This window comes from Colobus angolensis, unplaced genomic scaffold, assembly GCF_000951035.1.
Source record: "Colobus angolensis palliatus isolate OR3802 unplaced genomic scaffold, Cang.pa_1.0 Scaffold654, whole genome shotgun sequence".
Taxonomy (NCBI): domain Eukaryota; kingdom Metazoa; phylum Chordata; class Mammalia; order Primates; family Cercopithecidae; genus Colobus; species Colobus angolensis.
Window position 1 is genome coordinate 438,660 of NW_012120199.1, and position 24,093 is coordinate 462,752.

Here is a 24,093-nt window from a genome sequence, read left to right on the forward strand (position 1 = left end):
TGAGGAGCCAGGTTGGGTGACTGCTGCTGGATGGAGCTTGTCCCACCAGAGGCTCACTTGTTTCATTGAGCATCTGCTATGTGCTTGTGAGATGAAAACATGCATGTGGGCCCTGCCCTCAGGTTGATAGGTAGGGGTGGAACAGTTATGAAACTGCTCTAAAGTCATTTTCTCAAACTGGGAGTGACAAATATATCCACTGGGCAAAGACTGAGAATTTTATAAGATTTTTAATGTTTATTTATTCACATTGAGGAGAATCTAAATTATTTTGAACTTATGTATAGATTTCACCATTTGATAGCAATAAATCAGTCCTTGTGTGTGTGTGTGTGTGTGTGTGTATGATAAACCTCACCTTACAATATTATTATTTTAAATAGTTACTTGCATCTTAAGGAAATTAAGAGGACAAAAGAAAAGCTGCTGTTTTATATGTATTCACATATTTACCGGGTGCTTCCCTGCTGGCAGGTGCTCTGGTTCTGCACTGCCTGTTGTCCCTTGCCTGAAAATGGTTGCCTCCAATATTTTGCTCAGTTTTCCGGTTGTTTACAGGGGCAGAGGAGGGTAGATCTGATACCAGTTGGTAATGGCCAGAGGTAGAAGTCTGTGGTTGAAATTTGTATAGCATGGAACCTTAGTTCCACAGTTAATGCTATTCACACTGGAACCCATGGAAACTATTTTTCTGTGAAAAGCACCCACGCATTATGAAATTTGAGATCCATCACTATAAATGAATGTAGATCCTGGATACAGTGGGAGCTCAGAAGAGCAAATCAGTTGGTCGCCTTGCTCGACATATTTTACTAAGGGCATCAGTAAGGCTTTCTATGACCTGCTCCTTCAATGCTTGGTTGACATTTGGGGAGCAAAGATAAACTAAGGATTCTAAGCTCTGTCCTGTGATGCTGTAAGGGGAGCCTCAAACCTCCAGGTGGAGGAGCACAGAGATGACTAGGACGGTGGAAGCCTGCAGGAGATCTGAACACCTGAGGACATTCAGTGGGAAGACCAGGACCTTTAACGTCCATATCTGCTGCTCAAGGCTGGCAGACAGAAGAGGGTTTATGATGAGAAAAGGTGGTAAAAGGCACAAGGAGGCACAAAGCATTTCAGGTCCCAAATCCCAAGAGGAATGTGCTTGGGTGAGGGAGAGCTCCTCCATGGCTGGAGGCATTCAGAGATCAGGCAATCACTTGTGGGTTTGTGATTAGAGTGAGGTTCATTTATAAAGGGAGTGAGAAGAGAAGGTCTGTGGATACTTGAGTATATCAGTAAATAAGAAATAAATAGGCCAGGCACAGTGGCTCACGCCTGTAATCCCAGCACTTTGGGAGGCCAAGGCGGGCAGATCACGAGGTCAGGAGATCGAGACCATCCTGGCTAACAAGGTGAAACCCCGTTTCTACTAAAAATACAAAAATTAGCCTGGCATGGTGGCAGGCGCCTGTAATCCCAGCTGTTCAGGAGGCTGAGGCAGGAGAATGGCGTGAGCCCGGGAGGTGGAGCTTGCAGTGAGCCAAGATCGCGCCACTGCACTCCAGCCTGGGCAACAGAGCGAGACTCCATCTCAAAAAAAAAAGAAAAAACAAAGAAAGAAATTGTGTACATCCCATTTCTTTCCACATTTTCCTGGGCTGTCACAGTGGCTTCAAAGAAAGCAGTCCATGAACTGAACTGTGATCCCAGACAGGCAAGCACACCAGGAATCTCTTCTCAGCTGTTGAAAATGAGGGAGCACTGGGGAGAGAAATGGGGTCCTCTTTGAGTTTCCTCTCTGCCGATACCTTTCTCTTTATTAAAACAGCTAATTAAACACTGAAGCAGTATAGCTCTCTTATTATACACTGGTAGTCATAGTTCTCTTATTGTTCTCTTCACTGACTGTTCTCTTACTATACACTGATGGTGAAACAGAAATTCAGAATTCCCTGCATGTGTGCCGGTTTTAAAGCCACTGTGCTTTGCTGTGGATTAGGATCAGACAGTTGAGTCTTGTTCCAACAAGGAAAGTTGCTTATTGGAAAGTTTTGCTGCAGGGAGCCCTGAGTCTTCTGCATCAGTCTTGGAAGTGGGCTCTGTGGATGTCAGAAGGAGGATTCCCCACCCACAGCCTCAAGAAAAATATGAAAAGTGGATTATTCCTCTGTAGCTATATTGCCTATAAACTTTCTGCAGAATTACTGTATTCGTATACTACATTTTTTCAAAGCAATATTAATCCTGAGACCTGCAGCTAAAGTCAAGTAGAATTTAGGGATAATTAATAGGAGAAAGGTGGGGTTGGAAGATCTGCATGATTGTAGTCCTCTGATATAACTGGAAAATTCTTTCCATTAGCAAGAAGCTTTGGTTAATATAAACTGGGCAGATTAGACCTATACAATTTATTTTACTCATTGCTGTATTTTTATTTCAGAGCTGGTTGAAAATATTACAAAGTAATATTTTAAAGTGCTTATCTCAATTCTTCACTCTGCATTTTATCATTGGGTTATGAAACGGCTGGAGAAAAACTTTTCTTGCTTTTATTTCTCAGTGTCTACTTGTAAACATGTTTTTTGAACTACTGTTTTTGTGACAACATGGCTTTTTCCCAGAAAATCTCAGGTTAACATTAAATAGGCACTGGATGTTTATCTGATCTTGTTTATAGAAGCACAAGAAAATTTTAACCTTGTATATACTTTACTCAATTAACTAGGTAAGAGGTCATTGAAACATTTAGAATTCCACTCTACATTTCAGTAATTATCAGGTGAAATCTACTGCATCTACATCAGAAGATGTTTGTAATTCATTTAAGAATAAAATTAGCTATGCAAGAAATAGTATGTGGAGTCCTATGTGGAAATCTCTTCACTCAGTGACAGAAACCCTGACAACTTGTTGATCTTTCCCCAAGTTAAAAATATCACTCTGGATCACAGCAGTAGAGGTCTCTGTAAATTTAATCTGTGTGTCTCCTGTAAATAAGTGCTTTAGCAGTACAGAGGTGGTATCAGAGTCAGTGATGATGGATAGAAGTTCTACATAAAATCCAGGCTCACTGTCTCACGCCTCTAATCCCAGCACTTTGAGAGTCCGAGGTGGGTGGATCACCTGAGGTCAGGAGTTCAAGACCAGCCTGGCCAACGTGGCAAAACCTCATCTCTACTAAAAACACAAAAATTAGCTGGATGGTGGCACATGCCTGTAATCCCAGCTACTCAGGAGGCCAAGGCAGGAGAACCTCTTGAACCCGGGAGGCGGAGGTTACAGTGGGCCGAGATCACACCATTGCACTCCGGCCTAGGCAACAGAGCGACACTCCATCTCAAAAAAAAAGAAGTTCTACAAAAAATGTGGAGTGAGCCCAAGGCACCATTCATCCAGCCCATACGCATTGTACCATGTACAGAGTGGACACCAGATAAATACACTGACTGCATGCCACAAACATATGTAGGCACCATTGCATTCAAATAGACATGTGCAGTCCTAACACAGCTTTATTTGCTAACAAGCATCAATGTATTTAAAAACAAACAAGAAAAGACATTTTTAAACTAGTGAATGATTAGATTATAATGATCTTAATTCGTAAATTTTCTCATTGGCTTTTTTTATACTTGAATTATAATACCTAGAAAAACAATTATGTCCAAAGGAGTGAATAGGCCTTATCTGAAAACAGGTGGGTGTGACAAGTATTTTCTTACTTATTTTACTTTTCAGATAATTCATCTTTAAAGTACATTAGTTTAAAAGTACTTTTAAGGAAATAGTAGTTGGATTAAGACTTGAATCATTGTTAAGGAAGAGTATACCTTAATTTCTTGTAATCACAATTAAACCTCTTCATATAGAAGGATCTAAGAATTTTCTGCAGCATTCACCAGCACCAAAAAGCTCAGAGACATATATTTCTTTCTCTGTATATATATTTTAACTTCAAGTTAGTATAAATTGACGGGCAGGTCAGCGTAATATATGATCTTCTGAATCTCCTTAGTAATTAAAAGAAATGATTATTTTTGCATGAAATATGATAAAGTGATTTTAAGTGCCTGATAAAAAGTTTTAACCATGACAACCATTAAAGATTACATCAAAGAAAAATAAGTTTGACTCTCATTTACCCTGGAAACTTCTATTAACTGGTAACCTCAAGAAACACCATGAAACGTGAGTTCGCTCCACACGTGTCTTGGAAAAGTCAAATAACTGGTGGTTATCCAGTAATGACAAGAGGTAGAAGTCACATCCTTGCTGTCTGATCGAAGCTTCTCAGAGCTGGCACAAGGCTGGGAAGACCATAGGTGCTAAATGAGGAACTACTTAAGGAAATAAAATGGAATTTCAAGGACAAGAAAAGCCATGCCTCATTTGGTTCTGTGACCCATATCCTATGTATCCTGTGCTTTTTTACACTTGGTACATGGTTGCAAGATTGCTCCTGTTTTCTACTTACAGTTCCATGCGGCATGGATGTGGTAAAAAGTCTTCTCTGCAAAGGGGGTTGATGCGGGTCACTCTACATATGTGCACAAGGTCATTATAAAGCTTGAAAATATGGACTCACCAACCAGGTGATTTTTTAAATTATCCAACCGGAAGACATAATGTGTAGGGGAATCAAAAGAAATCTCTGAATAAAATAATAACAGGTCACACTTTGCTGTCCCATGTGAGGCTGGAGATGCATATTGTCTTAACTTCGCGTGTACAAGGTTAACAAATGATTCTTTCTCAGTTTACCTCTGGAAATGGAAATTAGCATTGCAAGTGACTTCATGAGCAGGTAGAAGCTATCTGTGAATTTCCTTTTGCTGTGTTTACGATAGACTCTCACATCTAGATGTGTCATGTATTATGAGAAATTGGCATCTCTTGAAGATATAAAGCACAGCCCTCTATGAGTATATAGATTCCACCTCTTTCAAATCAGATGGTACCTATCCTTCAAACTGCGAGTTAATGACTGTCTGCTACATTCAAGGCACTGCTCTCAATGTTAGTACTTGATGAGTACTCGTTCAAGGTGATGTGGCCGTAGACTCAGTGTTAGTACCTGAAATATGGCCTACGAGCTGAGTTGTGAATCAAGTTAATAGATTTTGGGAATGTGAAGGTCTAAGCCAGTAGCTCTTAACTGAGACAATCCTGTCCTCATCTCACCCGGGAGACATTTGGCAATGTTTGGAGAACCTTTTGGTTCTCCAAAAGGTTGTCACACTGGGGCTTCTAGTGAGTAGAGGTCAGGGATGGTGGTAGACAATTTTTTTTTTTTTTTTTTTTGAGACAGAGTCTCACTCTGTCACCCAGGCTGGAGTGCAATGGTATGATCTCAACTCACTGCAACCTCTGCCTGCTAGGTTCAAGCAATTCTCATGCCTCAGCCTCCCAAGTAGTAGTTGGGATTACAGGTGTGCACCACTACACTAGGCTAATTTTTGTATTTTTAGTAGAGACGGGGTTTTGCCATGTTGGCCAGGTTGGTCTCGAACTCCTGGCCTCAAGAGATCCGCCCCCTTCCTGGCCTCTCAATATGCTGAGATTACGGGTGTGAGCCACTGTGCCCAGACTAACATTCTTTAATGCATAGGACAGCCCCTACCACAAAGAGGAATCCCCAGCCCAGAATGCTAATAGTTCTAAGGTTGAGAAGCCCAAGGTTAAGCCAAATCAACTTATCTATCTTATTTAATGTTGCATAAGAATGCTGTCCTGTTCTTCATTCCTCTTGCTTTGCAGTTATCGATCCTTTGGCTGGACTTTCTAAGTGCCCAGAAGTGCAACAACCAGCATGCAGGTTGGCATTCCTGACCAGTTGCACTTGGCCCAGCATTCCAACCTCACCTGCCCCAACTTGTTCAACATGAAAACCTACCAAGTGAAAGCAAGAGCCACGTGAAGATGCCTTAGTTATATGCACCTACCCATACACTTGCTCAGAAAGGAATCAGTGGGGCCCCGGCCTTAGAAACTGGCTCCTTCACTGCTGTAGAAACAACATAAATTTAACATAAAACACATGCTTTTGTTTTTTCTTCTTACTTTTTCCTGTCTTGGCAATGCAAGGACGCCATTAGGTAAAGAAATCCTTCACCACACTAATCCTGCAGAGCCAGAAGAGAAACCAGCTTGTTCTAGCCCAGCTTTGTCATGGAGAGAAGGCAGCTGCTCCATTCTGAACTATTCTTTCTTTTGGTAGCAGCCTGCCCAAGGGTGAAAGTGTGTTTAATACTTTGAATTACACAAGTGAACAGTAAATGTATGCCTGTTTCTACTTTATGGGACTTTGAAATAATGTTGTTTGTGCCAAAGTTTTAGATTACTACACCTAACGACCTAGAAAAAGAAATGGAAAGGAAGCCTTCTGCTAGGCAGAGGTAACTGTGGGCCTGGAGCTGGGCACCTGACTCAGCAGCTGCCCAGATCCCCAGAGGACTGAGAAGTGAAGTCACCATGCATTTGTGGTGCTTCAAGCGAGTTACCAAAGTCCTGGAACAGAGCAGCATACCTGTGAGGTGCCCCCTTGGCATTTGGGCAGGGCAGGTGACCAAGGGTCTTGTTGGAATTGAAGTCTAACTTGAAAAGCAAATCTGGTTGTAAGAGTCCAGTAACACTTGTTTCCCACCTAACCCCCTTCTACCCATAACTCGTGTGTGTCCTGAAACACAATAATTTCTTGAACTTCAGTCACTTATGCCTACAAGCAAACATACAACAGGGGCACAATAAATGTTTGTTAAGTGAATGAATTCTCTCTGAATTAAATGGAATCTTAGTCCAACTGTCTTATTTAATGAGGTCCATAGAGGTTCCCCGATTGTCTAAGAAAGAAGGCTGTGTTCATGGCCTAGTTGTTTACGTGGCCCTGTGATTCTCTTGGCTCCGTGCATGTCCTGATGCAGACACTCCGGCCATCTAGAAAGGCATGCAGACAAGCCATCCAGCTGGCATGATCCTGGGTCCAGCTTTCTTTAAAAGAGCTTCCAAAACTGCTTAAGCTTTGACTGCACAAAACCTGCATCACCTCCAGTTGAGAAACTCAAGAGAATAAATAAGTTATGGAGTTGGAGACCCCAGCTTAACCACTAGTTTTAAAATAGTGAAATCAACATTTTTAAATGTTTGACTTCATTACATTTAGTAAAGTTTATTAATCATATATTATGAGTTATTGCTGTCTCTATATGTCTGTAATGCAGTTGTTCCTCTCTGTGTAAATTAATAAGTTTTAGAGACCCAAAATGAGAATTTTAAAATAAATTACATGTGTTTTAACCAAGTTTAATTTGACTATATCCAGCTAAATAATTGATTGAACTTCACTTGATTTTCTATGATAGGTTTTTTTAAATAAAAGACCCCAGTTTTCTCACTTGTAAAAAGAAGGGGTTAGACTTCATGATAGCTAAGTTTCCTTCCATCTCTAACAAAAATGGCCTGAAGAGAGGCTTTTAGACATACTCATGGTGGATTCTTGGGACCTCAGAGTCAGCTCCATAATTTAAGTGACTGTGTGATTGAGTGGAGACACATCAATCTCTTTGTGCCTCAGTTTCCTCACCTGTCAAGTGTCAACATGATAGCACCTAAAGCTGTTGAGGCTTCGGGAAGGTAATGTGTGAAAAGTGAAAAGTGAAAAGTGCTTGGCATCCAGGAAGCACTCAATAAATACTAACTATTTTATTGCTACAACTATTCTTATAGATGTGATTTCTAGAATATTGCCTTCTAATAGGGTAGCCATGGGCCACATTTGTTGGCCGTTGGGTGTTTCACATATGGTTAGTCTAAAGTAAGATGTCTTGTGAGTCTAAAATACACACTGGATTTTGAAGACTTAGGACAAGGAAAACAATGTTAATAAAATCTCATTTATAATTTTTAAATTAATTACATGCCGAAATGAAAATATTTGGGATATATTGAGTTAAATAAAACAGGAAATTAATTTCTTCTGTTTCTTTTTACTTTTTTTAATTAGTGTGGATACTCAAAAATGTGACATTATATATGCATCTCGTATTACATTTCTATTGGACAGCAGTGCTCTAGACAGTACTATGGGTGGCATCTGTGGGGAGGTTCTCAGAAACATGCCGCATGCTCTTTTAGAACCTTAAAGCATTCCTGGTCTCCTCCACTTCCAGCCCTTGGCTCTTGGGCCTCAGTCTTTTTACTTTAGTGGCTGTGTTTCTCTGAAGGATAAGCATTAGTAGATTGAAAAGAATAACCATCTAGGGAAATGTGAATTCAGTTTCTTTCTGACATTCTGCTCTCAACAACGGGATATTATTTACGCATAAACCTACTTCCAAAATAATGAAGTGAGGCCTAATTCCTTACTCTTCAGAGAGCTCACTGCGAAAGTGTCACTGACCCTGCCTATGGGCTGCCCTTCATGGCTCTGGGAGTCATTATAAAGGGCAGCATTTGGCCTGGTGTGTCCTAAGCCAGTGTTTCTTGGCTCTGTTCCTTAGACTCATGTTAGTGGTAGTAGATGTTCTTGAAAAAAACAAAAAAACAGCATTCTGAGGTCAAGGATGCTCAGAAAGCTCGGAATGTGCACTACGCTTCTTGTGCGCAGTTTATATTCAATATTTTGGAAAGCCCTGCAATACAGAGCCCTGTCTAACATTGCCGCAACCCATAATTGCTCAAATTTAAATAGATTTGAGTTTATTTACATTCAGATCACCTCTTTAGGCCCCACCTCCCAATGCTGTCACAATGGTGATTAGATTTCCACATGAGTTTTGGAAGGGACATTCAAACCACGGCAGGGGAAAGCAGGGCACTTACTGTTTTCCAAGTGTGTCCACGTCTAACTAATAGTACAGTTCCTACTCTTGGTAGGACTGGTGATATTAAAAATTAATGTGCCTTATTTAGATAAGTAACATAAAAATCCCAAAATGTATGCCTTAAATTTATATTTATTTATAACTAGTCTATTTCCTGAAAATAGTTGAGACACCTTGTAAAAGTTACCAGTATGATAGGGCCATTCCAGGAAAGCTGTAAAGTGGTGATAACACAGTCATAAAGAAGAAGAGATAGCTCTGGGAGAAAATGTGGCCCAGAAACCAGCTCTGAGTCTCATGGCTGCAGGCAAGGCCTCTGCAGGTTCATGGTCCTGATTCCAGGCCATTTGCTGCCTTGAGTGGTGGTTACCCAAGGCCAGCCCTGGGGGTATCACCCAGAACACCTAGTACACAAATTTTAAGTTAGAGGATGAAGCATTACTGGAGTATTGTTATGCAGAAAAACTTCTTCCTAAAAATGCCCTGAAGAGAGAGTAGCCTAATGCATTCAATCAAAATGTTTTTAAGTGGAAAACATATTGTGTGTACTTGATCTGGCCTACTGCTTTTAAAAGATTAAAACTGGGACTGGGCACAGTGACTCATGCCTGTAATCCCAGCACTTTGGGAGGCAGAGGCGGGTGGATCACCTGAGGTCAGGAGTTGGAGACCAGCCTGACCAAGATGGTGAAACCCCATGCCTACTAAAAATGCAAAAAGTTAGCCGGGCTTGGTGGTAAATGCTTGTAATCCCAGTTAGTTGGGAGGCTGAGGCAGTGGAATGACTTGAACCTGGGAGCCGGAGGTTGCAGTGAGCTGAGATCACATCATCATACTCCAGCCTGGGCAACAAGAGTGAAAACTCCATCTCAAAAAAAAAAAAAAAAAAAAAACCTGGGGCTAAAGAAATCTCTGTGCTGTATCACCTAACCACATTTCATGACACAGCTAGAGAATCATGCAAATAAAAATTTCCAACATATTCATAAACTAGGAAAGTATTTCACTGGGGAGTGAGCAGAAAAGTAATACTATAACCTCTATATCTAGGCAAATGTGAATTCAGTTTCACATATAAATATATATGTGAAAAAATATATAAATAATATGAAATAATGGTTATCTCACCACTTTCTACATCTTTTGTGAATATTTTATAGTGCTCAAATATATTAGTGCACTAGTATATATGTACATTATAATTAAATAACTAATCATTTAGCAGAAGGATGTGCTTGTGTTTTTTGCTAATAAGAGATGACGATAAAAAAAAATCCTTAGACCCCCTGGTCTTGTTTTCAGTTAGTAATTAGGGGTATTCATAAAAATAGGTTTAAATGACACACGCCTTGCTCTGGGACGAGGCATCTGCATGGGTGACACATACGTGTTGTGTGTACAGGCTCCCAGCGTTTCCAGGGCCCTGCTCAGAATGTAGGCCTTACTGATTCTTACAGGGTTACAAGCGCTTGTGAGGTTGGTGAGGTTTAGGTAAACGCAGCTGGGACTGCCCCATGGCCTCTGGGTGACCTTGGACATCACTGAACTTTACCTTTAGAGATGCATACATGCATCTTTTTAACCCTGATAGGGCCTTCCGCGATGCTTTCAAAGTGTTTTTGTCTGCTTTTCGGTTAATAGACTTTCATGGTAGACAATTGAATATGGTGGTTAAAGGCATCTCTTTATACACAGACTGGCTCTCCCTAGCTCCCTGGCTGTGTGACCTTGGGTAGGATCCAAGTGTCAGATTACTCAATTTCAAAATGAGGACAGAGCCTTTCCCTTCCAGGGCTGCCAGGAGTATTGAATGAGAGAGTGCTGGCAGCTTAGGACAGGTGTTCATTGCTCTTGTATGGTACTGTCTGTGGCACAGCTAGATAAAATACAGCAGCCACTGATTCAAATTTCAACTGAGGAGTAAAATAAACCGAATAACTTAGAAAAGTTTTCTTCTTTTGAATGATTCTGAGAATTTAAAGGGCATGTGAGTGTTGATGGCTCTGAAAGGGTAACAGAGCCCAACTAGCTCAGTTCTCAGCATGGAGATAGTCATATGGCACAGACTCAAAGGAGTGGGTGCACTTTAGTAACAGAAGCACAGATGCCCTACAGCAGCATCAAAGATGGCACTCTAAACTACCTTCAATCCTTTAAAATAAATGGAAACGCACATTTAGTATGCATATGACAACATGAAGCACTTCAATTTTGCTGATGCAATACAGTTTTACAGGACTTTTTATACTCAAATTAGTAAAATTCTGTATTCCATCCAAATTATAAATTATAATACCACCTAGATTGGACATAGGAATAATGACCACTGGTATCTGCACAGAAAGCTCTACCCCCTGTTTATAAGCTCCTGCAGGAGACACAAAAAGAAGAGGATTTGAATACAACTTGAAATGACTGTAATCTCCTGCCCCTATGCATTTCATTACCAAACCACCTCTTTCTTCATTATTTCTCCTGAAGTACAAATTTATAGAGAACTCAGCTGCCTAGTCTCTCCCACCCCACTCAGCAGTGAAAGGGTTAGGCCTAGGCTTTTCAAGCAGACCAGTGCTTGTATCAGCCCTTAAACATCTCTGGAGAAGAGAATGGGATCCTTCTTTGGTAATTCATTTTTGACAGTTGGGGATTAGGTGTTCTGTATCTGGGGGACCTTGCTTTCCGCTCTCCTCCCACTGCAGACCCTCTCCTCCCCTCCCCTCTCCAGCTCTCTGATGACTGTTTCATGCTCCTTCCACCCGAGGACTGCCAGCACAGCCTATTGCAGGAACAGCCAATGGGGGGATGATTGTGCTCTTTTATTTATAAAATTATAAACTCAAGCAAAATCTAGACTATGTGTCCCCAAGATCAGAGGAGCACAAATCCGTTGCTTACAGATTGCACGGTGGGCGGGGCGGGGGGCACATCCCTTAAAATTAGTCCCTGATCTAGACTCTAGACTGAGAATCATGTTTAAGTTCAGAATTTCCACTCATGACCTCACATCTGTGGGCTCCTACATTGTCTTCCAAAACACACATGGCATCTGGCATCCTCTTCACCCCCACCCTCAGAGCCTCATCTCCCTGCAGGTAGGTAGTCATGACAACCTCTTCACTCTTCTGCCAAACCTCCTCTCCTCAGCTCTTCCCTTTCTCTCTCTTTTTGAACGTATTTTTCATTGTGGCAAAACACACATAACATAAAATTTATCATCTGAATCACGTACAAAAGTAGAGTTCAGTTGCATTAAGTACATTCACGTTGTTCTATAGCCATAAACACCATTCATTTCCAGGGCTCCTTTTATCTTGCAAAGCTGAAACTCTGTCCCCATTGGCTCTGTATTCCCCTGTTCCCCCAGCCCCTGGCCACCATCCTCAGTTTTCTGTCTTTGTGAGTTTGATTACTCTAAGCACCTCTTATAAGTGGATCATACAATGTATCTGTCTTTTTGTGACTGGCTTGTTTCACTTTCCATGATGTCTTCAAGGTCCATCCACGTAGCAACATGTGTCCATTTCCAGGCTGAATAGTACTCCTTCGTACATATGGACCAGAATGTAGGCCTTACTGATTCTTACAGAGTTACAAGCGCTGGTGAGGTTGGTGAGGTTTAGGTAAACATAGCTGGGACTGCCCTATGGCCTCTGGTTGACCTTGGACATCACTGAACTTTACCTTTAGAGATGCATACATGCATCTTTTTTACCCTGATAGGGCCTTCCATGATGCTTTCAAAGTGTTTTTGTCAGATTTTCGCTTAATAGACTTTCATGGTAGCCATGGACCACGTCTCATTTATCCATCCATCCACGGGCACGGGAGGGCACTTGGGTTACTTCCGCTTTTTGGCTATTGTGAATAGCGCTGCTATGAACATAGATGTATGCGTTTGTCTTTTAAAGCCCAAATCTGATCAAGTCACTCCCCAGCTTAAAACCTTCAACTGCTCCCCAGCAGTGGGATAAAGGCCAGTCTCCCCTGTAGGTCTCTCCTGCTAGCCCTGCTTAGTCTTCTTGCTCGTCATCCTTGCCTAGGCCCTGCATTGCCATAGCCCTCTGCCTCTGTTCACACTCTGTCATCTTGGAGCGTGAGCCTTCCATCATCTCTACCCAGTGAACTCTCAGATCCAGAGATCCCAAGTGTCCTGGTGTCTGCATAGTCTTCAGCACACACCCTCTCCATGGCCCCTCCTCCATAAGCAGAATCACTCCTCACTGTTCTTGTAGTACCTCTTGTGTGCCCACATGGCTGTCCTCGGGTGGGCTGTGTGTGTGAGTGTGCCCCCTCCAGGACCTGAGCTCCTTCCTGGAGGATGGGCACAGCATCCATTCATTCTGGGAATCCTGGTCGGCACTGTGCTCTTCTCCAAGTGAGTGCCTTTGGTGCTGGCCCATGGGAGAGTTGTTGGTAAGGCATAGTTTTACAGATTCCAGTTGCTGCTGAGGTTGCTGCTCTTTGTACAAGTTTCTTCTAGTCACCAGTGAAGTGACATGTGTGGCAGGCATGGCCCAGGGAAGTTTTTTCATAATGAAGCGGTTGAATCTTTGGGGCTATGGTTTGAATTTGTCCCTCAAGGTTATGTGTTGGAAACTTAATTCCAGATGCAATAGTGTTAGGAGGTGGTACCTAATCATAGGTGATTCAGTCCTAAGGCTCCACCCTCATGGATGGATGAACATGGTTAGTGAGGCAGTGGGTTAGCTATTGTGAGAGTGGTTTTGTTAGAAAATTGAGTGCAGGTCCCTCTCCCCCTCTTGCTTGCTGGCTACCATGCTGTCTTGCTTTTCTACCTTCTACTGTGGGGTGACACAGCAAGAAGACCCTCCCCAGATGCCGGCACCATGCCCTGGAACTTCCTGGCCTTCAGAACCACAAGCCAGACAAATTTCTTTTCTTTATAAATTACCCAGTCTGTGGTATTCTGTTATAGAAACACAAAATGGACTAAGACAATCTTCTTTAATCAGGTTAGGGTCCCAAACTTTAAACACTGCCAGTCCAAGGTTAAAGGAAACTTTTCAAGAGCAGACCAAACAAAATCTGGCCCTCAGCTACTCTCCAGGGTCATGCCACCCTATCACCCACTGGTTCATACAGATGCTGACCACTGCTTAATTTCTCAAATTGAAGTTTATTTCCTCCTCAGGGCTTTTTCACAACTTTTTCTTTGCCTCGAAAACTTCCCCCTCAAATCTTTAGTTGTAGGTTCCTTCTCATCTTGCAGGATTATTAGTTTGCTCTTTAAATGTCTCTCCAGCTAGACTGTCAACTCCAGGAGGGCAGAGTTCTTCTCTGCTTCCTTCACCCATGTGCCCACTGAGTCCAGAACTGTATAGCAGTTTGATTGACAAAGTCCACAGGGTGAAGGATGAGAGGACCCTGGATCCCAGCCTCATAGCCTCTTACTTCAGCTGTGTGATTTTGGTCAAATCCTTTATTCTTCCTGGGCTTCAGTTTTCTCTTCCGTAAAATATGAGAAAAGTTCCCCTCTCCTGGGTGTTCTGGGAGACTCATGTAAAAGGCGCTGAGCCAGTGCAGCACACCTATGACCAGGAAGGGTCAGCTTCCTGCCTTGCATGAGATACACATTCCCTTCTTCATGCACGGTTATTCATGAGTTAAATATGTACTGAGAAGTGGGTTCTCAGCAGATGATGAATCCACAGTATTGTTGGTATGCCTCTGTCTTTGATGTCCCTGCCTGAGTCCCCCACTTTAGAGCCCTTTTGTTCTTCAGAAACCAGACTTTTCTTTCAATAGTTTTAGTAATCAATCAATCAATCAACAACCAATTAACAGTGATAATAATCATGAATGAGCCCCTGCCCCATGCTGGCTGTGTCCTGCTGAAGGCACACTAAGTGCTGCCCTCCCCGGAAGCCTCAGGAAGCTTGCAAAGCTCAGGTGCGTGAATGCCCAGTGGAATAAGGAAGGGATGCAGCCAGGTAGAGAAATGCTCCTGCCATCACTCGCATCTGCAGCTGTGAAGAGCCAGCCGGGCTTTTGCTCACAGTGGTTGACACGGTCAAGGAGCAAGGGCCCCGTGGGAGAGGGGAGTCATGGGGCTCCTGGTGGGAATGGAGCTGGGAGTTGATGCTGGCTTCTGGGGTACCGTAACGTGACTGAGAAAGGTGAAGGAGCCATTCTGAAAAAGCAGAAGACAGGAACTCGCACAACTCTTGACTCATCTTGACTTCCTGTTCCTGCTTCATCCAAGCAGGTCGACTCTCTCGTGATCTCAGAGACAGAGTGAAGTCATGAGTGGGAGGGGAGCACAGAAAAGAAGACCTTGATTCCCAGCTTTGCGAGACTTCCCACTCCCCTGAGTCTCGGAAAATAGCACCCTTCAAATGTTTTGGGGATCCAGGTTTGATGAAGAGATGTTATTCTGGCTTTTAGATTCTTAGGAGAGATTTGTCTTTTTCAGGTCAGGAAGAAAATGCTGCCCACTGCACATTCTTCAGGGCAGACTCTTTTAATTATTACTAGTTTAATATATGTTTTGCTTAGTTAAGGAAAACCCCTGTGGTTTCCTGACATGCTTCAGTATTCTGACTCACAGCCGATTCAATTCAGGGGGCTGGGGAGATGTCCTCGACCCCTAGAAAGGAGGGTGAATCTCTAGAAATAAGGCTAAGGATGCCACTGACGTTGTCTGCATAAACATGTGTGATCTCAGGTCCAAAGGATGGGGCCTGGTCCAAGCCAGAGCCATGGGAAATCATTTTCCTGTGGCAACTTGTGAAGACCATTCTGTGACTTTGGTGTCTCCGCGTCTTCTCTTAGATTTTCTAAATTGGCTAATCAGTGGAGCTGCCATCCCTCCTTTGCCCATGTTCTACTCCCAGAGTTCCTCCAAGACATTGCAGAGCAATGCCTGTTTCATGAGAGCTGAATTTGCTGTGTCCTCCACTTGGAAACAACACTGTGGACCAGGAGGACACACAGCTCCCAGAGCCAACACCACACAAAGTGAAGGCTGGTGAATCCAAGGCTTCTAGCCCTTGCTGGGCCAGGCCCGCAGCGCTCCGCTCCCCAACACAGCTGCCGCTTTTTCGCTTTGTCGCAGGAACCTCAGCAGGGCAGGGTGTTTCCTAGGAGGACATTTGATTCCCAGCCATTCCCTTCAGTGAATCACCTGAGCTCACATTCTTTTTTCTTTTATTTTTTAAACTCTTAGCCAATCTGCTTTGCGATGAACCAGTTTTGCTTGAAGCAGACAAACCCGATTCTCAGGAGACAGTGATGATTTCTTCAATCTCTGAGGAAGAGTTTTCATTTTCCACAACTAGCAAAAAAAAAAAAAAAAAAAAACTCAGGTCCCTCCCTCCCTCTCTGTAGAATATTTTCCATGTGTGTTAACAATGGCTGAGCGTGGTAGATGCCAGGAATTTCTGTCAACCCTAAAGAGGAAAGCTCTGCCTAATGGTCTGCCCGTTCTTGTTCACTCCCTGCCCCGGGCTCGCCACCCGCCTTCTTTCTGGAAGGTCTAAAGGCTCCTGCTTATACCTGGCACTGCTGGCTTCACTCCCTCTGATCTCCTCACCATCATGCCCAGTGTCTCAGCCTATCATTACACCTCTAACTTGACCCTGAGTGACCTTGAGCAAGTTTCTCAGAATTCCACCTCCAAGTCGCTCTCCCTTTGGGGTGTGCAGCACTAAGTTAAGCTTGCCTGGAAAACATCACTTGAGGCTTGAAAACCACTTTTAACACAGTGGGAAAAGCTATTTGTGCAGACAGGAGTGGAGTGAGTCTGGGCAGAGCACGGCTCTAACTTAGCCATGCCATGGCAGCAGCTCCTTTAATGCCACTTTTTCCTGGCGCGCCTGTGGGGCCTGGAGCTCAGAAAGGGGGGAGTTCTCCCTCGTTTCTCAACAGTTGCTCCAGACAGGTTAGCAAACATGGAACTCAGGATGTTCGTTAAACACTGACTGTGTCTTTTGTGTTCAAAAGCAGGACACTCTCTCTGAACCATGGCCCCACAGAGACTGCAGAATGTATGAAACCTGCCGGGAAGGTCTGAACCCCTTGCAGGGCAGTGGGCAGCACCGTGCCTCCGTTCACACCCCTCACATGGCTGTGCCTCTGCTTCCTCCTGGCATGGCTGCTTCTCCCCCAGGTCTCAACAATCTCCCTCAGATGCTCTTCCCTGTGTTTGTGGATAAAAGTCTCTCTGACCTGCAGAGTCAGAGCACTCACCAGCAGCCCAGCCTCGTTGTGCACCCATGTTTGCACTTGCAGGCCCTAGAACCACTCCAAGCTCCGTGTGGCGAGATGCACTCTCCTGTCCTTCACTGGGGAGCTGCCCTCCTGTTCACAGTGGCACCTGGGTCACACATCCGGAGCCATCCTGGACTGCCTCATTTCCCTGACTTCATCCATCCTGTCTTTTGGGTCCCGATAATGACTGACATGGGTTGGCCCTTACCAGCCCCTATGAGAAGGGCTTTAACTGTCCTCCCACCCACTGCTCATCTTAAGGTTTCTCTACAGTGCTTTTGAAAGAATCTCTAAATCAGTGATTCTCAACCTCAGCTGCACATTGAGAATCACCTGGGGCCCTTAAAAAAATCTTAACACTCGGTCCAATAATTCTATTACAATCAGACTGGGATGGGGTCCTACAGGTATTTTTTTAAAGCTCTCCAGTTAGTAATGCATAGCTAGAGTTGAATATCGCTGTTCTAATGTGCAGATCTGCTCATGTTACCAGCCTTTTAGGTGGCCTTCTTTGGCTTTCTCTATCTAAAGTTCAAAACTGAACATGTGCACATGCAGTGCACACATTTTCAACTGTGCGTTAACGCATTCAGCCCACCGGCAAGATTTATGAACCCTTTTCTGCAGTTGTATATAACATGTCGTATGCATAATGGCATAGGTTATTGTTTTCTTCAAAATGTATGAGACGTGAGTCCTTCCACAAACTGACCCACACCGATTGTCCAGCTTCCTCTCTCGGGGTCTTGTCCTCTTTCTCTGCAGCCGTGCCCCTCACACACAAACACACACACACCCCAAGATCGATGCCGTCTACCCTGGATTTCATCTTGAACTTCTTCGAGTATGAGTCATTACTCCTTTGTGCACCTCTGCTTTCTCTTCTCGAGATGTTCACCTGCTTGAAGTCAGTTCCTTGAGCGTCTTCCACTTGCCATGTTCACTACAGTACTCAACATGCCTGAATGCATGGACGGTGACTTCTCAGAGCCTCAGTCTCCTCATCTGGGTAATAAGGCATTGAGTTGGTGGGTCCACCTGGTTTCTTCCAGCTCTGAGAGTGCATTTGCTCTGTGATTCATTCGTTCCACAACACTGCACCAATTAAAGAGAGGGTACAAAAGGTGAGCATCCTTGGCTCCCAGCAGGTGCTCCTCAAAATCTGAAAAACCAGATAGGTGAGGGAAAACTGAATGAAAGGACTCATGATTCTGCAGCAATTTTGGTGGTTTAAGAACTCTATGGAAAACTCATCAGTATTTCTGGAATGTAAGTAAAATGGAGAGTGAGCTTCTATGTATGTGTAGGCCCACATCTGGAACACGAAGGAACCTGTCTGATGCGTTCTAGTCAGGAAAGCAGCTAGCCAGTACTATTTATAGAATTTACAGAAACTGAAGATTTTGTTTCTACTGATTTTCAAAATAGTATTAGGTCTGATTTTTTTCCTCAGAAATATACTTTCTGCTCTTCTCAACAAACTCATTTGAAAATATGATCAGAACATTTTACTGATTTGCCAACTGCAGTTCCCATTTCACATATAGTTAGAATTCTGCATGGTAGCTTTGCTCTTTAACCACTAACTGATAAATGATGTAGTTAGCTTTTAAATTTGTGGAAAAATATAATTTCAGGTTCAACCACAGGTCAGAAGTCTATGTGTTTTATTAGTCTATTTGTCTCTCAATCATCTCATGGAAAATTGTCAGCTTTTGGTATGGAAATAATTTTCTTGAAGGCAATATTTGTTGAGTGACGGACGGAATGAAAAACGCCAGTTGCGTAAGTGTGAAAAAGATCTGGGTGTTTTCATTGGATCCAAATTCCACATGAGCCAACAACAGCGTGGTGTGGAGGCTGGAGCACATTAATAAGAACAGTGTCCTGAATTCAGGAGGTAATGCTCTACCCATGCCCTGTGCAGGTCAGACGGTGTGTGCAGTGCAGTACATAACCCAGGGCACATTTCAGGCGTCCACAGGGAGCTGCAGTTTGTAAGGTGGAGTGCAGCCAACAGAGCAGAGATTCGGAATCCCTGCAGAGCCGTTGAAGACACAAGGATATGCAGCACGGAAGACAGACTTATAGGTGGTGTGACTGCCATCCTCCGGTACTGAAGGTGCTATCGTGGAGAGAGGAAGTAGATTGACCCTCCTGGCTCCAGAGTACAGAACTCGGACAAACGGTCAGAAGCTTACAGGGAGGCCGATTTTGGATCAACTTTAATAAGAATTGTATAAACAGCTAGAGCAATCCTAAAATGGAATTTGCTCTTTATAAATTTGCGAATGCCTCACCCTGGAATTGCTCAAGCAAAGTTGGGACGGGCAGTTGTGAGTAATCTCCTTTCCAATGCATACCGGCAATCACCAGAAACGTGTACTTCCCTGACACTGAGCGCCTCTTAATTAAGCATCTTATGAGTGGACAAAGCTCAGCACTTCAAATAAGTCACTCTATTTATGTGCAGGTCTGCACCTTGGATTTCTTGATAATGTGAAATAAAACTCCATCTACTCTTCCACAAACACTTCAAGAGACCTAAGACTTTTGGCTGGAATAACACTGAAGTTTGAGAGAAAAGATATGTGTGTGAGAGGTGTAATTTCATTAGAACGTATTATTTGACTTCATGTTGAATCAACACTTTTGTGCAAAATGCAATTTTACCAGCCTCCTTCCTTGTTTTGGTCACATAATTTAACTTCACATTCTCAGTACTTGATTTTCTAACGTAAAATGGGATTGAGAGGGCAGTTTTGAAGTTCCCGTGGTCTGTCCTCTACATTCTGACAGCTCATTATCTGTGTAGTATTGTTCTCACATTTAAGTGAGGTTAGCGGAGGTAGAGGCCTCTCAGGCCTGAAGATAGCCTCTGTTTTCAGGGAAATGCTAGACCGTGAGATCTGTGACATTGAAGCACTAAGTTCATTTCACAAAAGCAATGTGCTATTTTTAAATGGTTGATCAAAGTTACTTTCAAAAGGAAGTGTTAGTTTTTGTTGTTAGCCAAATCAAGAGCTGATTAAATGTAGTATATTTAAAGTCACACCTCAATTAAGATATTATTCAAAACACTACTCGACCCACCAATCTCATTACTGGATATATACCCAAAGGAATAGAAATCATTCTATTATACAAACACATGGTTGGGCACAGTGGCTCACGCCTCAATCGCAGTACTTTGGGAGGCCGAGGTGGGTGGATCACAAGGTCAGAAGTTCAAGACCAGCCTGGCCAAGATGGTGAAACCTCATCTCTACTAAAAATACAAAAGTTAGCCGAGCGCGCTGGCAGGCACTTGTAAGCCCAGCTACTCGGAAGGCTGAGGCAGGCGAATCGCTTGAACTCAGGAGGCAGAGGTTGCAGTGAGCCAAGATCATGCCACTGCACTCCAGCCTAGGCGACAGAGAGAGACTCTGTCTCAAAAAAAAAAAAAAAAAAACCACATGCATATGTGTTCAGTGCAGCACTATTCACAATAGCAAAGACATGGAATCAACCTAAATGCCCATCAATGGTAGACTGGATAAAGAAAATGTGGTACATACATACCATGGAATACTATGCAGCCATAACAAAGAACGAGATCGTGTCCTTCGCAGGGACATGGATGGAATTGCAGGTCATTATACTTAGCAAACTAATACAAGAAAAGAAAACAAAATACCACATGTTCTCCCTTATAAGTGGGAGGTAAATGATGAGAACACATGGATACACTGGGGCCTACTTGAGGATAGAGGGTTGAAGGGAGAGGAGCAGAAAAAATAACTATTGGGTACTAGGCTTAATACCAGGGTGACAAAATAATCTGTACAACAAACCACCCTGACACAAGTTTACCTGTGTAACAAACCTGCACATGTACCCCTGAACTTAAAAATTTTTTTTAAAAGATGCTATGCAATAAAATTGTCAATTAAGAATTTAACTTGGTAAATGTTCATTTAATGATCTAAAAATAGGTGTCTGGACGGCTCTAGCAAAAAATAAATAAATAATAAGTTTCTCAGCGATGGTAAGGCTGAAATAAATGGGGAAAAATCTGAATTGTAATCCTTTTTCTGTTGGACTTGGTGTTGAGATTTCACACTTGAGGGTGAATGTGGGCCTCCTGTGAGCACCAGCACAAAAGACTGAACTGAACAAAGGATTAAATGTCACCTCTAAAATTCTGGGCAACAAGACTTCCAGCCACAGAATGTGCAACTCAGATTTCCAAGTAAAAACACACCAGGAAGCAGATCTGAGGTCTCTTTATCTCCTTGGTACCAGCTGGTGTTCATCCTCAATGCTAGATAAAGTTGAAATAAAGAGTGAAAGAACTTTCTCTCTTATTACTTAATAAACTTTCTTGTTTGAGCTATTTTAGGCTTACAGAAAAATTGAGTGGCAGGTTCAGGGAGTTCCTGCACGGCCCCTGTTTCTTCCTCATGGTCCCAACAGGTTTCCCCTATTATTAATATCCAGCATTAGTAACATTAATAACAAACATTAATTTGTTACAATTAATGAGCCAATATTGATACATTATTCACTAAAGCCCACAAGTTGCCTTAGGGGTCACTCTTGGTGGTGCACATTCTTCAGGTCTGGACAAATCTATAATAATAAGCATTCACCATTACTGTATCATGCAGGGTCGTCTCCTGGCCCTCCAGGTCCCCTCCTTCCCCACCTGCTCATTCCTCCTTCCCACCCTCCTCAAACTGTGGCAACCACTTAACTTTTGATCGAATGGATTTATTCTTATTCTGCCTTACTATATGTACACCATATTTTAACAATATAAAAGAATAGTCCATAGTAGGCTTCCATAAATATTCAGTGAATAAATACTTGCATGGATGCAGGAACAATCAATCAGTCTTGCAGGATTTCTTATGCATTACATTGTCCTTATGAGAAAGCAGTCATTCTCACTGAGATGCGATGAGGGGACACACTGTACACGTTCTGACCCAGCTGAGGGCTGGGTGGAAGTCGGGCTGGAGACACAGAGAGCCAGTGCCGACTTCCAGGACCACTGAGCGTCAGAAGAACTGAAGGCAGAGAGGTCCTCTCAGTGTGGACTGCGCCTCTGCTGGCATCCACCGGTGGGCACAAGGCTGATGTGTGTTATGCCATGTGGGGAAAACCTACAGACGATTCCGAGAAAGGCTTGCAGGGACACCCTCTGCCCCTAAAAGAACAATTTAATTCTAATTTATTTCTGTCACTCTACATTTGCTGACTTCTCCCAAGGATACAGTTTTATATGCATTTAACTGCCAAATTGTCATGTGGGATTATATGATTATATTTCATTAATATATTCTAGTGTGTTCAGCTATTCTTATTGGGTGAATTTGTGTGGTTTCCTGACATTTTTGTTTTTAGTAGTGCCTCAGTAGTTTTATACATAATTATGTTTCCCTTCTGGATTATTTCCTTAGTATCTGGTTCAAGAAGTGAAATCGCTGGATTTTCATGGTAAATTTTGAATTTCACAGTATAATACTGATGTTTTTCAAAGTTTCACATTCTAAGAAAGTATAATGAGGCAAAACAAACAACAAACATCTTAAGTTGATTTTTTCTTAGTGTCTTTTCGTTCCGTCTTTGTTTGTAGAATACCAGACTATTGCATGAACCCAAAATATAATCAGTATCCTTCTTAAGTATGGCCACAGTGAGTTTCTCATTATTTTACCTCCCGTTCAAGAAGTGACTTTTCATCTTGTGTTTTGGGAGCCAAAGATGGTTCTGGGCAGGAGACTGTCTCTGGATAGACCCAGCATGTAGATGGCTATTTGGCCTTGCTCCCAGTATAACGATGCAGTTCCCTGTGAAAGGGTATGAGTAGGTTTTGGGGCCCTGGATGCCGTGTGGCCTGAAGAGACAAGGGCTCAATGCCAAACTCTGCCTGTTTCCAAACATGTAACCATGTGAACATCAAAAATCATGGATGTGCTCTGGTTAACACAGAGTGGGAGCTCAACAAATTATTATTTTTAATAGTTACTCGGACAAGGCCAAGTTGACTACACTTTATGCTCTGCTACCTACCAGTCTGAAAGTGACGCCACAGAAGGTGAACCACATACTGGGAGATGCTCCTCATCTGCTTAGATGAGGTGCAAACACAGCCCATGCACCTGCTCTTCATAACTGTATCTGTACCAGCAATATTTGTATTGGCAAATCACATACCCCAGTGGGAACTACTTAAGGAGAATTCAATGGATTTCATTCCTTTTATGTAACTGGCCACTTATTAATAGACAGGTCTCTTGTGTGGATGAGGATTCTGCCTTTTATGTAAGATATGTGCTGTAATTCAGCTTTCAGGCCCCAGCCCCGGGGAGGCTCCTGGCCTTCACAAACTGGCCCACCCACGAGAAGGAAAGCAATTGTCCAAATGTGGGTAGCTTTTCTTCCCACTGTTGTCAGCTGCTTCCAATTAGCCCCCATATACATAATCCCAGTTTGTGTCTGTATCAGTACAATTCTCCCATGTCAATGTGAATTTGAAGCCACAGAGGGAAAGGGGACAGAGAATATGCTTTCATTCAGCTCTCCTCGTCTCACACCTCTTGTCTTGCGTACATTTCTTTGCTCTGATTAAATGAGCATTTTATAAGCCACATTTGCTGTGTGAAAGGAAAAGTTTTCCCTCCCATGGATGATGGTCTCCAGGGATGTCCTGTGTGTGTGTATGTGTGTGTGTGTATGTGTGTGTGTGAGAGAGAGAGAGACTGTAAACATATATCTGTGTGAAACTTCATTTTCCATATGTGAATTTTTCGAACTGAGACAAATGGAACTTAGCTAAAAGATGGGAAAAGGTAGACTGACTCTGACCTAATGTACTTAACCTACCAGGCAATTTATAACTTGATGGCCTAATTTTTGCAGCACCCAGAAACAAGCCTGTCTCAGCACGGCTAAGTGAGCAGCTGAAACAAGCCTGTCTCAGCTGCTAAGTGAGCAGCGTTGTTGGAGGTGAACAGCTTAGGCTGACTGTTCACCAAAGGACCAAAGCGCTTGAGGTTCGCTCATTGCTTGAGGG